We start from the raw sequence: 14,210 nt of genomic DNA, 5'->3' as shown, positions 1-14,210 counted from the left end.
ATTTGTGTAACACCTTGGATATTCTACGACCCAAACTAGAGCTTCATCTATTAAATAATGTCTAAAATGATATTTTCAGACCTAGACTAATGTAATAAACTTAATTTAGAAGTATTAGAGCCTAAGCGTCGAGGGACAACCATACGTCCGGACACTAGTAAAATTGAACTAGTAAATGTCCTTAGGTCTTGTGAGTGTTTGAGAGTGTTGTATGAAGTATAAAACTTGTAAAAACACATTAAATAGATAAAATAATATTCATAGGGTCAAACCGTCAAGGTCCAACCCCTCAAGAACCACCCTAGGAGTCCTTGAGGAGGATGCACATGCGATTTCACTTACATGAAACCAGTCCGCGTCGTTGACATGGTTCACGAAGGACCAAATTTTTTTTTCTGCGTCACGGACATTTCAGAGTCTCTCTCAAAAATTAATTTCAAAAATCTTATGGGAACATCTCCGTGACACAGACTTGTTCCCGATGAAAATTCTCAACATTTGAAGTCAAGTTTGACTTCACAAAAAGGTCTAATTAAGTGAGGTGCCTTTTGGGTAATTTAGGGGAGGGGTATATAATGATATTAGGTATTTTTATACCAAATTTAACCACAAAAATAAAATCTCTAAAGTGAAATACAAATCACTCTCAATTCTCTCTAAATTCTCTCTCTACTCAACCTCCATTGAAGAAACTTTAAAGCTTGAAGAATAAGACCAATTTCTCAAGTTTTCTACTCAAATTCGTAGATAAATTCTTCACTAAGGTATTAATTCTTTCACTCTTGGGATTGGTTTCCCCAATAGGTCCATTCAAAGATTGTTTCAGATCCCCTAAATTCAAGGGTTTTCTCTACAGATGGGTCTTTTACTAAAATCTAAAATTAGTGATCAATTGTGCTGAATTATGATTACTTAGGATTGTTTAAGGGAAGAATAATGGTTAATTCATGGTTTTTAATTGAAAATCAAATAAATCCATGTTCTTCCCTAAATTTCATAAATCTTGGATCTTGTTTGATGAATTACTTGAAGATGGTGGGTATATACATTGATATAGTGGTAGTAGTTGTATTAATGCTTCTTGAACTTCCCTATCATGTATTTATTAGGTTTTTGATCTAGTAATTTAATAACTCATGAATGTACCTTTTCTCCTAACCCTATTTATTAGCTCTTGAATTATGTTGAATTATGATTAGAGGTGATGTAATTGAGAATGATCTTGTATAATTGACTATCCTATGATGACGATAATTGATTTGATGAATATATATCATTGATTTGGGATGAAGTCTTGAATGGGTTTCATAGAGGCCACTGGTAGGACCTTCTAGGTTATAAACTTGTTGTTGTAGTGTTGTTGGCTTTTGGTAATGTTGGTTAATTGAAGTATGAATAATGAAGTTATTAATGTATGATCATACTATGAATATGGTGATTGTGAGATGATGATAGGTGTACTATGATGTGAGATTGAAGGTAAAGCCTATGTGCATCTTGTGACTATGTTATGAAGTATTATTCTCACATGATGTTGGGTTGTAATGAAAGGACTTTCTCATCCTATAACCTATGAGATATGAACATGATATATGAGGGGTAAAACTCCTAAAACCTATGTTATAAATTGATGATTAAAAAAGACGTAATGATACTTCAAAAAGGGAATTTAGCTTAGCACCAAGTGAACTTGATAACGAGGGGGGTCTCTTCACGAGGAATCTTCCCCCGATGTTCTCATGAGGTGTGAACTACAATGCGGATTAGCATAATGAGAGTTTCTAGTAATATCTTCCTAGTTTCTTTACTATGTGCCCCCATAGGAAACCTAGCTAGTGGATCCACCTCGATGCTACGATGATGTTAATGTCCTACCTTGGCAAGTAGGATGCCTCTTTTCGGTGTGAGGTTTTGACACCAAATTCCTTTTTTATCTCATATGGTCCATTGTCGGTTATGGTGAATGTTCTTTACAATAAAATGAATGAATGGAAGTAGGAAGATTAATACTAACTAGGATGACTTGAGAGGTGTTACTTAGTGTAGGTAAGGGTATGAGACTTTACCTATACATTTTACAAGTGGGCCTTGAGGGTAATCTAGGAGGGGTTCAATGTACTCATGTTATAAATTAAATGCATAATGGTGATTCTATATGTTGTTGACCTTGTATGATGTTGGTTTCGTTGAATACAGATGATATTGGTCTAAGTTGCTATATATGATGACTGACTATACTTGTTATGATGTTATATGATGTAAAGGAAATGGTTATGATCTCCTTACTAGTTTACTTGGTTTAGGTAGGGTTATGGGGCTTCACATACATATTGCACTACTGGACATGGATTGGGGTTATGAGTAGGGTCTTATGAAGTATTGATGAAATGGACTCTAAACATGAATTGTCGATTATGGCTTCTTGAACATCCAAATGAATATGTCTCATTATTGTTCTGGTATGGACTTGTATATGTTCTTGGAATGTGCATAAAGGCTTTTAAAGTGAATTTAGCATGTTTATATTAAAATGTCCATTTGTGCATGCTTTCCAAATGTTTTACTTGCATATATACATACTTAGTACATGTGGTTGTACTAACTCATATTCTCTTCTCTTTCTACAAAGATATACTTCCGTCCATTGAATAGCTTCAAGTCCATTTTCAAGGAAGACTTGGATAGTTCCCAAGTTGTTCGTGAGTCCTCAAGTCTGAGGATGAACCTTACCATTCAAGTTTTTGTATTTAATAGTCTAAAGACTTAGTTCTTATTCCTATATTGTAAAGACTATGTTGTATTCTCTTATGAAACTTTATTGTAATATTGTAAGGGCTATTTCCCTAATCTTGTGTGCTTATATTAGATGATTTTGTGTGAGACAAAGATTGTAGCCTAATTTCGATATATTAGAAGTCTATGTAAACTTCATATGTAAAGTTTTAATTTTTTCACATTTTTATTTTACCTATGATATGTGATGATGTGTGTTAAGGGCTTCTCTAAGTCCTCTAAAAGGAAAAAGACGCTGGTTACGTCTAGAAGGTGCTCTCAAGTCGTGACAATTTGCACCAAGCTTGCTTCAGTTGGTGTTCACATGTCCGCTGATGAAGTTTTCTATATATCGTACATGGACTTCCTTCGGAGTAGGATAGCATTGCCTCTACACTTTGTTCTCCTGAAACAATCATAACCTTTTAAGAGTTTCATGATAAGTTGACTAATTTTGAAGCTCATTCGACTCGTCGGTCATCCAAAACTGTTGCGCCAATCATGGAAAACTTTGTTGCTGAACCTTCCGCATCCACTAACTGAAATTCCAATCGGAGTACCAATATCTCACGCTTGAATCAAAGGAATTTTCCTCCTTCCAATAGTAACGGAAATGGAGGTTATCAACGAGGTCATTCTATTGGCCAAAATAATTGATCCAGGGTCACTTGTCAACTGTGCGACAAACCTGCCCATCATGTAAAGCAATGCAGGAAATTACTCTCCGGATGTCACAAGTACTAGATTCAATGGTTCTTCAAGCAACTTTAACCGATTGAACGATCAACATCCCAAAGCTAACTGTGATGCATAATCCACCAATGAAGATCAAAATTGGCTTGTCAATTTCGGTGCCTCTCACCAAGTTACCCAAGACATAGAAAACCTTTTCTCTTCACTATGAATATAATGGAAGTGAGGATGTCATTCTTGATAATGGTAAATCTCACAAGACTACCCATACAAGATATATTCTTCTACACTCTTCCTTTACCCTCTCAATTTGAGTAATGTTTTATATGAGCCTCATATGAAGAAGAATGTTATCTCGGTTTATAAATTGTGTAGTGATAATCATGTTTCTATTGACTTCTCACTTTACTCATTTGTTTTGAAGGATTTTTGTAGTGAGGCATCACTAGTAGAAGGAAATCCTAAGGGTGATGTGTATTCATGGTCTTCCAAGTCCATTCTCCAAGTTATATCTAATACTCAAGTCAAAACCACTTCCATCACCACCACTGCCAATTGGCATCGACGTCTCGACCATCCCTCCGCTCCTAATCATTGTTATATTTTGAACCTTTTGAATATTTCTTCATCTTTACACAATACCTTTTACAATACCTCGATACAAAGTCCTGCTCCTTTAGAATATATTTATTCAGATGTTTGGGGTGATGCACCAGAAGTATGTATGATGTTTTTCAATATTATTTAATATTTGTGGATCACTATGCGAAATATATCTGGCTATTTCCTCTACAGAGAAAATTTGATGTTTCAACTGTGTTTAAAAAATTCAAGCGAATTGTAGAGAAATTATTTCAAAATCCCATCATATGTTTTTATTCTGACAATGGTGGGGAGATCCTTCATCTCTGCTCATTCTTTGAAGAAAATATAATATAACATTTCCTTACTCCTTCCTACACACCTGAACACAATACCACTGCCGAGTGTCATCCTCGTCATTTTGTAGAGACATGTATCACATTATTACACAATGTCAATCTTCCTTTAAAGTTCTTGTCTTGTTCCTTTATTACTGATGCTTACTTAATTAAAAGGTTACCCATCAAAACTTTAGATGGAGATTCATCTTATTTCAGATTATATGATACTCTAGCAAACTACAACAAACTTCGTGTCTTTGGTTGTTTATGGTAACCATAGTTACGTCCTTACAATCAGACTAAATTACAGCTTCGCTCTACTCCTTGCATATTCATAGGCTACTTACAAAATTAGAGTTATTATGAGTGTTATGATCCTATAAATTGTCGTCGTTATTTATCATGTCATGTTAATTTTGTTGAAAACTCTTTTCCTTCTATGTCTCTTGAACCAATAGAAAATAGACCCAAAATGACAATGTTGACTCTTGGGTTCCTAACCACTTTATTGTTCCTCTTTCTCATGACTAACCTTCATCAATCACCTCTAATACGACCTCTACTACACCACCTCTTGGTTTCACCTCTTCCAGTTGAACACCTGACAATTCTTCATCAAACGGAACTAGGAATTTATCTAGTCACCATTCAGGTATGTCTCTTTCTCATTCATCAACCTCTGTTAGTTCTACCTCCTTTGACCTCTCCTTTCTTGATAACATAAGTGAGTCAAATCAAAATTCAACTATTCAACCGTCTCTTCCCATAACTACTCAGTCAAAGAATTAAATTCATAAACCCGTTGAGTGATTGCTTTTTTGTGCTATTGTTCATGAGTCTACCAATTTTAATGTATCTCATGTCTCACCATTAATTAAACCATCCCAATTATCTCCAACGACCAAAAACTCCACCAAGTCAAAACAACTTTCTTCCCTACCCAAGCCAGTGGAACTTCACATTGTTCGTCGAGCCTTAAAAGATCCAAATTGGTGTGCTACTATAAATGCTGAGATTTCAGCATTGCAAGTCAAGGCACTTGGTCTCTTGTGCAATTTATCCCTCATGCCAAACCGGTGGTCTCTAAATGGGTGTTTCGTGTTAAATATAATTCAGACGGTAATATTGAACGTTATAAAGCTTGGTTGGTTTCCAAAGGTTATCTGAAACGACCCGTTATGGATTATTGTGAGACCTACTCACCTGTTTGCCTAACATAAGTTTACATGTCTCAGCCACCTGGATTTGTCAATGAGAAATTTCCTAATAATGTTTGTCAAGTGCACAAGGCTATCTATAGCTTGAAGCAGGCTTCACGCGTCTAGTATGATGAACTAAAAACCTATCTTCAGTCTTTTGGTTTTCATCATTCTTAGTGTGATCATTGTTTTTTATCTATGCAAGATCTGTTGTTATCATTTATATAGTTGTTTATGTTGACGATCTAATAATTACTAGCAATTGAAATCAGTCTCAATATGTTGAAGAATATATCAAACAACTTGGTACTTAGGTCTCCATAAAAGATCTTGGTGATCTGAATTTGTTTTTGGGTGTTGAAGCCATTCGTTCACCTCTTGCTCTATTTCTTAACCAATATAAATATATATGTGATATACTTAACAGAACCAACATGGAAGATACAAAACTAGTGAGGACACCTAACGCTTGTGGTTCATGTCCAGGTTCTAAAGATGTTTCTCCTCTTAAAGATCCAACAGAATACAAGAATGCAGTAGGAAGCTTGTAGTATTTAATGTTTACTCGTCCAGATGTCGCATTTATAGTCAACAAGTTGTCTCAGATTACAAGTTGTGCCACGACAACCCATTGGATTATGGCTAAACATATCGTTGCGCTATCTTGCCGGGACATCCAACCGTGGTCTATATCTTCGAAAAGAATCTCCTCTCTTGCTTCATGCCTATTCTGACTCTGATTGGGATGGTCATCGCGATGATCGCTCATCTAGTATAGTCTATGTTGTGTTTCTTGGCTGTAATCCAATCTCGTGGAGTTTTAAGAACAATGTGTTATGGCTCATTCTTCCATGGAGGCAGAATATAGGGTCATTGCCTCTACCACTGCTAAACTTTGTCAGATGCGTAATCTTCTCAAGGAGTTGTCTATTACTCTTGCTAAGACCCTCGTCATCTACAACGATAATCTAGGTGCTACATACGTTTGTGTTAACCCTGTGTTTCACTCTCGCATGAAGCACATTGAGCTTGATTATCATTTTGTTCGTAAATTAGTCCAACAAGGTATTCATTGGGTTTCCCATGTTTCCTCGAAGGACCAACTAGCTGATATGCTCACAAACTCTCTTCGAGGTGGACCTTTTGAGTTGTTACGTTCCAAGATTGACATATTTGATCGATTTACCATCTTGTAGAGGCACATTAGAGATATATCTTAGAGTGATTGTATATTATTTCTATTCCTTATTTACAAATTTAGTTTTCATATTTTTAACGGATTCATAACAATAAAGATCCTCACTAATATCTTAGGTTGGTTTATCGATTTCCTTCCCTGTCATTATGAATCCACTCTCTTATATAAATATCTTATTCATTATCAATAAAATATTCTCTTATCTCTTTAGTAAACTACTTTAATAAGCACTATTTAAAAATTAGGACAAAATGCTCACAAGAAATTAAATGACAGGTCTTATTGCTATAAGATACATTAAGCATCGAATTAAGCTTCAATATACTTAGAGCCGTCAATATGGGATAGGTACATTGGGCCGGTCTGACCTAACCCGAGATTTAATAAAAATGGCTAAGATTTTTGGAGTCCATTAAAGAAAATGACTTTTTAGCCCGCCCTGAATAAGCCTGTTGACTTGTAAGGCTTGAGAAATATAGGTAGGGCCAGCTCGTGGGCCAAAAAAATTAATTAAAAATATAATATAATATTAAAATTTAAAATTAAATAGAGTCTAAACTCAACAATTAGGTTAATATTTCTATTTAGATATTTATACTTTTACAGCTTAACCTCTATAAATGAATATAGGTGGGACCATGAAATTTTATTATTTTATAGAGATATTATTTAATCGATAAATTAATATTTATTAATTTTAAGATTAGTTTGAGTTTTGATGAAGGTTAATGCCTACGGTTAAAAACCACCGACATGTCAAAATCCAAATTCGAATTGGTTCCTTGTTCTGGGCGACTTTCCTTTTAATCGATCGTGAGGGGGGTTTCCACTTTATTACTCAGGTAGAGTGAAATGGCTAGGCTCCCCTATCACCTTTCCTTTCGGTGATATATTTTACCTTAGCACTTACGAAGTAGACGTCATTTATTGAGTTGAAGTGAAGTCTTTCTGTTCCAGATTCAATTACAGTTGTTCTCGCTAAAGCCCGATCTGATCCCGCTTGAGCGGCAGGAAGAAATCCTGATCTTCCAATTTCGTCAATACAATAAGATAGATGCCTGAATCGCTCCGTGGCTTTATACACCCCAAAAAAGAATGAATAGGCGCCCATATGGAAAAATTACGATAGAAATAAAGCTTGAAAATGAAGGATGCACTCGCGGAAACAATGAGATCATCAACATAAACTATAAGATAGACTTGAATGCCTGTCAATCGCTATTCTATATGATGTGATGTTGCTAGTTTCATCTGCTAGTAAGAGAAGCTGCGGTGAATGAATCCTTATTAGCTAAGGAATGTTTGTTGGACACCCACCCATTGTCTAGTTCTGGCTAGCTCTCCTCGTTGCCTTTGTTTGCACGGTCTCATCACTTAGTGGTCTGGCATGCGTTTAAATAGGTTGACCCTGGAAACCGCTTTCTTAAGTATGATGTACTAGGGGACAATGTAGGAGGACGCTCGTGTATATGAATTTTTTTTTGTAATTGGGCTTTTTCTTTCCTATCAGAAATCTATGATTTCCCATCAAGGTTCAACTGTGAATTCGAAAAGAGGTTCAGGGTTCGTAATTTGAGTAAGGCTCTTTCACCTATCTATATTCGGGCTCTTATGAACTCTCACCATCCCTATGGTACTATGGTTGTACAACTACAGTACCCTATGAAGAGATTTTCCACTCTTTGTTTTGTAGAGTAGGGGGTTGTGGGTTACCGTGCTCTATCTAGAATCGACCATGTTAGAAGTCTTAAGGTAGAGAGGTTGATTGTGCTTCATGTATCCAAAGAGCATATTGTTCTGAGTGAGGGTAATGTTTGCTATCGCCGCTTCATGTTTTTCTTTCTTAGAAAAATGCGTGCTTCCGTTCACATCAAACATCGTTCTTTTCCCTTTTGCCCCTACCTTGGTGTTGACCCTAGGTTCGCTAGCTTCCTTTCTGGTCTCATATGGGGAGTAAGTTAAGCCATTCCACTAAAATACTCTTTATTGATTGAGCTTTCTCAGTCTTGGTTTGAAAGCCTTCACAGTTCAGTTCGCGTAGTTCATAGCCATCGTTAGAGGAAAGAACTTGTATTACAAGGATTCATTAACAGTAAATCTGGCAATTCCTACCAGGGTGGTGGGTCAGAGCGGATTCCCTTGCTTTAGGGCAGGAATAGCGGAATGGTTGGGGGGCTTGTCTTTAAGTAGCTGGCTTCCACGTAGCTGCAACTGCAGAGGATAGTCTCTAAAAGCTACAACCGTCTCTTCTTATTATTCTTCGAAAACATACCTAGGTTTTGGCAATCACTCTACTGACAGAGAACCTAAGAGCTACTAATAAGCTTTTAGGCAGGCAGCGGAAATGGTAAATGTCGTCTTCCTTTACAATGACTTCTTCCTTTCCTCTTCACCATACGCAATTCTAGCTCACCCTCGGATCAGGGGATACCTTAAGTCAGCAGCTCCCTTTGAAGATAGGGCATTTACATAAACTCTGAAACCGTACCCATGGAGCTTACATCAAAAAACTGTCAAGTTGTGATGATAATAAAAACTTTCAAGATGTATTATCAAAAATAATTTATCATAGGATTTTAAAAGGTTATAGAGTGGGACAAAATGATCCAACAAAGATCAATGTTTTGGATGCTATCAATTATGCAATTCCTATTTGAACAATAAATGTTCACGAAAAGACAATAGCAAATTATTTTCGATACTGTAAAAATCGTTCGAAAGATTTAATATCAGAGAATTTGAATGATCATACTTGTGAAAACATCATTCATGAACTCACTTGAGATCATGATTTATTATTTCGATTACCATAGTAAAATAAATGTCAATAGTTTGTTGGATTATCTGAGTGAAAGTGATACTTGTATAGAGGTCTAGAATTTAGAAGAGAATGTGGATACCATCGAAAAAGCAATCTTGATGATGAAGTTGAAGATGATATAATACCTTTGGAACCAGATACATGTAAGGAAACACTTGTCGCATCTAGAACTCTTACAATTTTATGGTGCAGTTCGAAAAAACGACACCAGAGCTCTTAGATGCAATAAGAAAAGTTAGAGATGAGCTTCAACTATATTTAAATTTCAAGAAAAACCAAAACACAATATAATCATATTTCACTAAATTTTGTTAGATTTGTTTGTACTTTAAAGAATTATTAATTTATGATATTAATGGGCCCCGTATGTTTATATAGGGGTCTTCTGAAAATATACTATCTTATTATGTCGAAATTTGTGATTTTTTCCATTGGCCCAAGTCGGGACCGGAGGAAAATATTGTTTAAGAGAGATTATTAATTTATCGAGTATTAATTTATAGAGGTTTTACTATACTTGTAAAAGACTTAATAAATATTATAAAGATAATTTTATGTGTGGATTTGATTAACAAGTAGTAACATTAACATTATATAATATTGTTTTGTCGATATTTAAATAGGAAAAATTGTACATAGTAGCAAACGTTTAAATCAAAATAAATCCAATAGCTACTTTTTAAAACATTTGTATTCCGTAGCAATTTTGTACGATTTTTGCCATTTGGTTCGGACCCACTCATCAAGTAGAAGATTTATTTTTATCCAAATTCATTCTCTATCTTTTCTCTCCCATTTTTTTTCCAGTTATCCCTCAAATTTCTCCCCAAATCAATTATTTTTAATTAGTCATGGCCACCCTCTATTTTTATGCAAATATGTTAGCTATCTTTACGCTCCCAATTTCTTTCAATTTTTCCTAGAATCTCTCCCCAAATTTAAATTTTCTTAAAAAATTATATATTCTTATACAAACACGAATGTATAAAAATTATTTGTGTTTTTATAAAGCAAGAGAAAATTGTATAAATACATATATTTTTGTTCCCCTCTCTTCCCTCTCCTAAATCTCGCTCGCCACTATCCCTAATCTCGCTAGCCACCCTCGCCTCTCTCGCTTATACAAACAAAAACAAAATTTATAAATTATGTTTTTGTTTGTGTAAAGCGAGAGAAAACTGTATATACACATGCAAATTCATATATTTTTGTCATATACACTAATAATTATACAATCAAAATACTCTCTGCTCAGTTTCTTTTGCTTTTCTCTTTTTCTCGTTTTATACAAATTCAAATTGTATATAATTTCTCTCTTTTCTCGTTTTATACAATTTGATTTAATTACATATTCCCTGCGCAAGTCTCGTTTGTCTTTCTCTCTTTTTCATTTTATACAAATTCAAATTGTATATAATCATTCTATACACTTATATTTATATAATTTGATTTATACACTTCGTTTTATACAATTCTCTGCCCATGTCTCTTTCTCTTTCTCGTTATATACACTTCGTTTTATACAATTCTCTGCCCAAGTCTCTTTCTCTTTCTCATTTTATACACTTCGTTTTTATACAATTCGCTTTAATTGTATACGTATAGCGAATTATATATTTATATGTTTGCTATGGAGTGCAATTGTGGTAACTTTGTTTTAACATACAAATATGAATTTTATATTTGTTATATGTGAAAGTTGCCCTTTAAATTATAATTTATAATTTAATTTTTTTATTAAAAAAAATATATTAGTTTTAAAAAAGTGAGCTGACCCAGCAAGATGTAGCCCACATACTTGTAGATTGGGCGTTCATTTTTTGGCCCACGTTAAAAATGGGCTAGCCTGACCACCCATAAAATATCAAAGTTTGTATGAATTAACCAAAATAGGGTGAGCTAGCAAAGTTTTATAGCTCGAAATATACTGCTTCATCAACTAATTTAACTTCGTCATTCCCTTTTTAGCTTCTTTTTTTGTTCATTCAATGACATACACCCTTTTTTCTCCTGTTCTATTTTTCTTTTAAATACTTAATTTTTCTGACAAATAATGACTTAATCAGGTATGTTTATCATAAGGTAAGTCATCTCTCCAAGATTTATCATCTAAAAGACTTTTACCATCTTCTTCTTGAATTCTTCGATTAGCATAATACTATTCTCTTTCACAAGTGATTCATCGACTAAAAAAACCAACTTAATTGACCTAAAAGATCGATTCACTTAAGCTTTTATCAAATCCTAAGTCTATCTCATCATTATCCATTTCATTGTATCAAGTTTTAGAAACTTGTTTTAGTTTATATAAAGTTTTTATAAACGTAAACACTATATTTATGTCACGGTACATTGAAACCTTCTTACTTCTTGATGCGCTTTGAACTAGTGCGCAAACTATACTTCTATTAAAAATTTCTTATAATTATTTTTACGTGCTATACTGTCACTATATTAAAAATAATTTTCAGTGGCAATTAATTATGTTCCTAAAAGCTTTAGTGATATTGAATCTAATGATATTTAATTAATAACGGTAAAGATTTTAAGACTTTTTATTAATGCTTCTATTTATTACCGTTAAAAATTATTTTTGTGATAATGTGTTTGAAATGTTATTTTGTAAGTTTTAGATGTTAAAATGGCCAAAAGAAGAAAAAGGAGATAAAATAACAGAAATATAGAGATTCTATTATTGTGTGCATCATGAGTTTTCATTTTAACTGATTGTATTCTAAAAGATATATCACTCACTATGCCAGACGAGAAATTAAAAAAATATATACATGCTATGTTTATTGTTTTATACAATACAAAGAGAGTGAAACCTATCCCCATGCTACTTGATACTGTATGAGATTTTAGATAGTAAATACTTATCCCAGGATAAGTAATTATGTGTTAGCTATTTTGGGATAACTTATTTCATCACTATGATATAAATAGTGGGATAAATTATTTCAATTATTCCATCACTTCTATTTTTAATTCCTTACACCAAACAACCATCATGAATAACACTAACATCTTTTAATATAGGTATTAAAAGGTATTAACTCTATAAAGTATAATACTTTCTATTAATTTTACTTGTGACTTATTCTTCAAATAGATTTGCATTTTTATTTGTGATTTTTGATATATCAAGAAAAAACACTTTTAATGTTTTACCCTCGCCATTTAATACCTATTCTCCAAATCCTAATCCAAATATCAATTAATAAGAATAGTTTGATAAGATAATTATATTAATAATTATTTTCTTAATAGATTTGTCGAATCAAATAATAACAAATAAAAGTGATTAGAGGTGTAATTAGTGTTATGCATTTTGTATTTTATCATTTAGAATAAAATTAGTATCCACAATAATGTTGAGGTGCATATATTTCTCATATCCTAGAAGACTTGGTAATAACTGGAGTCCGCAGGAACAAAAAAAATTCCTACATTTCAATAATAATAATAATAATAGTAAAACAATAATGATAGTTAATCACAAATTTCTGTGCTAATTAAAATTCAGTCAGCTTCGGTGTGCTATACTAAACTAGTGGTCAAATGTTGGAAAATCGTGTTAGGTAAGATTAGAGTGACCCCAAAAGCCCAAACCTCTTTTTCAATCTGATTATGGGAATAACTTTCTTATTTCGAGATGTATTATTAAATAAAAAATGATTCATTTATTAATGAGATTGCTCCCATTATATAAAAATCGAAAGAAGGAGAATGAAAAAGTTGTTGGTGCTTCTAGAAAAGAAGTGTGTATTCTAACAATTATCTATATTTTATTTATTCTAACGTGGCTATGACTTCTAATTTTGATTGAATATGCTCCACAATTGTGTATTTTTGCTTCTTTATATTTTAATGTTTATTTTGTTTTTATTTTTTTGTATAAGCAAACCTTGACCTTCAAATAAATAAATGGATTTCATTGGTTGATAATCAACAATATAATCTCTCAACAATTATAAGTATTTCCCTAGTACAGTTCAACAAGCCACCAAAATTGACTATTTCTAAGAAAATGAAATGAAATGACGCGATTTGAATGAAATAATTAATATTTTGAATGATGCTACAACTTTCGACAATTCAAATTTGAGATATTGCTACAATTTTTATAATATATATATATATATATATATATATATATATATATATATATATATATATATAGTAGCGGAACAAGAATTTTTGCTAGAAAGTAAAAGTTCGGGTGGTAATGTAAGTGTCCGGTGTGCGTAGTAGTTTCACAATATATATATATATATATATATAGTAGCGGAACAAGAATTTTTGCTAGAAAGTAAAAGTTCGGGTGGTAATGCAAGTGTCCGGTGTGCGTAGTAGTTTCACATAATGCACTTTGTACAAGTACCATAGATATTCTATTGGTTCATAAAAGTAAAAGCTTAAACTAATCAAAGATATTAAGGACAAATACACAATCACAAAAATTTTAGTGTATCGATTGTATTACATAAGTTAACTCCTGAAACATGTGAAAATTAAATAATGAAAAAGGGAGCAAGACGGGGAAGAAAGATATTTACCTGTACATCTAAATTTAACTTACTTTAATTTTCATTTTTGAAAAC

The sequence above is a fragment of the Solanum lycopersicum genome, chromosome 9 (genome assembly GCF_036512215.1).
Source record: "Solanum lycopersicum chromosome 9, SLM_r2.1".
Lineage (NCBI taxonomy): Eukaryota > Viridiplantae > Streptophyta > Magnoliopsida > Solanales > Solanaceae > Solanum > Solanum lycopersicum.
This window is presented reverse-complemented; position numbering follows the sequence as displayed.